At 45.7% G+C, this 2,875-nt stretch overlaps 1 protein-coding gene across 1 annotated transcript in view; it reads left to right on the top strand.

Moving 5' to 3' along the window:
* CUNH1orf198 (chromosome unknown C1orf198 homolog) overlaps positions 1-2,875 on the top strand; it is a 43,107-nt gene that overhangs the window by 7,897 nt on the left and 32,335 nt on the right. The window lies entirely within an intron of this gene.

Raw genomic sequence — 2,875 nt, forward strand, 5'->3', positions numbered from 1 at the left:
TAACTAGAGAGTGAATCCTCCCTCCCCCCAATCCCTGGCAACCAGTAATGAGCATGAGTTTCTGTATATTTACCTACTCATGTCATTTCATAAAAATGGGAATGTACAATATTTGTTTTTTGTGATTGGTTTATTTTGCTTAACATAATGTCCTCCAGGTTCATCCACATAAGATGTTCTGGGAATTCATTTTTCTTTATAGCTGAGTAGCATCCCGTTGTCTGTATGTACCACATGTTACTTTTCCATTCTTCTATTCATGGGCACTTAGGTTGTTTCCACCTTTTTGCTATTGTGAATACTGCTTGATGAACACAGGTGTGCATATATCTGTCTGTGTCACTTCTGTGTATATACCTAGGAGTGGAATTGCTAGGTCATATGGCAGCTCTACTTCTAGTTTTTTGAGGAACCACCAGGCTATTTTCCACAATGGCTGTACCATTTTGCATTCCCACCAGCAATGGATGAGGTTTTCAATTTCTCCACATCCCTTCCAACACTTGTTATTTTCCATTTTTTAAAATCTTAGCCATTCTAAAAACAAATGCATTGCCATCGAGTTGATTCTGACTTACAAGTGACCCTATAGGACAGAGTAGAACTGCTCCATGGGGTTTCCAAGGAGCAATTGGTACATTTGAACTGCTGACCTTTTTGGTTAGCAGCGATCTCGTAACCACGGTGCCACCAGGGCTCCTTAGCCATCCTAGTGGGAGTGAAATGGTAAAAAGCTGAATTTTTAAGGTTTACTAACATGTGTTACTTCCTGCTTTCTGTTCCCACCGCCAAACTCCTTGCTACTAATTTAGCAGGATCTGGGTAGGTTGAAAGGAGTTAAGGATTCCTTGCTCTGAGCGGGACTTCGAAGCGGTTTATTCTGATTTGAACCACTGCTGAGAATTTGCATTTCCACCCCATTGTCACAAAAGGACAAATATTGTATGAGACCACTATTATAGAAAGTCAAGAAGAGGTTTTCCCACAGACAGAAACATTCTTTGATGGTTACCAGGGATGGGAGGAGGGAAAGGGAAAACCACTAACTAGATAGTAGACACCGACTAACTTCGGTGAAGGGAGAGATAATACAGAATATGGGAGAAGTCACCACAACATAATCAAGGTAAAGGAAGACACTGAAAGGTACGCAAGAGTAAAAGGCAACAATGGTAAATACTAATACACATGCAATTCTGCAACAACAATAATAACAAACAGTAATGTACAGGTGGATACATAGGTAGATATGTAAGCTCAACGGGCAGGAAGGCATGTGGAAGTACACCCACTTGCATATATATGTGTACATGCTACAAATATACCTATCTGTGCAATAGTGTCCACAGGGGACACAGTCATGAAAACTTAGCCATAACCATATACCTCCCAGGACTGAGATACTGGGCTTGAGGGCTAGGGACCATAGTCTTAGGGGACATCTAGGTCAAATGGCATATCATAATCCATAGACAGTGTTCTACATCCTACCTTGGTGAGTAGTGACTGGGGTCTTAAAAGCTTTCGAGTGGCCATCTAAGATACAGCAGTTGGTCTCTTCCCATCTGGAGCAAAGAAGAGTGAAGAAAACCAAAGACCCAAGGAAACAGTTAGTCCAGAGGACTAATCAGCCACATGAACCATGGCCTCCACTAGCCTGAAACCAGAAGAACTAGATGGTGCTGAGCTACCACTACTGACTGCTGTTAAAGGGACCACAATAGTAGGTCATGGACGGAGTGGGAAATAAATGTAGAACACAATTCATACTCATAAATAAGACCAGACTTACTGGTCTGATAGAGACTGGTGGAACCCCTGAGACTATGGTCCTTAGGCACCCTTCATACTTGGAACTGAAATCACTCCCAGAGTTCATAGTATAGCCATACAGCAGACAGGCCTAAGAAATAAAACACCAGTGAGGAATGTACACCTCAGAACAATCAATTATACAAGACCTAAAGGGCAGCATTTGCCCAAAAGCAAAGTTGGGAAGGACAGTAGGGGCAGGAAAGCTGGGCAGATGGACACAGGGAACTCAGGGAGGAGGAGGGGGAAGTGTGACACATTCAGGGGTTTGCAACCAATGTCACGAAACAAGCTGTGTATAAATTATTGAATGGGAAACTAATTTGCCCTGTAAACTTGCACTTAAACAATAAAATATATATATATAAAGTAGATTCTGATTCAGTGTATCTAGGGGTACAAGTGCAAGTTCTCAGCAGGGGTTTGAACCAGAATGAACCGGTTTAAAGCCCTGGCTCTGAGCCACCTTCTTTGCTCCAAAGGGGCCGTAAGCAGATGACCTGGGAAACGGGGGCCGCCCATGCGTTTTTTTGTCATAGACTTACTTACCTCTTCTGCCTCTCCATAAAGTAGGTGGAGCTGGACTGGAGTGGTGTTTCCACATGCCGGGCCACAGGGGCCCTGATCTGGACTTTGCTTGCTGTTCATCAGGAATTTTAAGACTCTGAAGCCAGACCGCTCTGCCCCTTCTTCAGTAGCTTACCGTGTCCCCGCGGCATCCCTTGGTGCCTGCCGTCCACCCCGCCTGCAGCCTTCACTGCTCAGGCTTCCTGTGCTGCCTGTGAGCCTGGTCAGCTTGCTGGCTGCTCTCTGAGTCCTTAGCCTTGACCTGCTTTTCTGGGTGTGAGCTGCACCCTCCCTGATTCTTAGACACCCACTCTTTCTTCCGTGGCAGACCTCTTTCAGTGCTGCTTCCCCCCACCCCACTGCTCACCCAGCCCCCAGCCCTTTCCCTTTCCCTGGAGCGCGGACCTGAGGAGGCCTGAGGAGTAGGTGCGGGCTCAGCAAGCATTACCGAGCTGCTGCCGTGGAGGATCTGGGTGGACAGAGGCCACACTGCATC

The sequence above is a fragment of the Trichechus manatus genome, unplaced genomic scaffold (genome assembly GCF_000243295.1).
Source record: "Trichechus manatus latirostris isolate Lorelei unplaced genomic scaffold, TriManLat1.0 scaffold00021, whole genome shotgun sequence".
Taxonomy (NCBI): domain Eukaryota; kingdom Metazoa; phylum Chordata; class Mammalia; order Sirenia; family Trichechidae; genus Trichechus; species Trichechus manatus.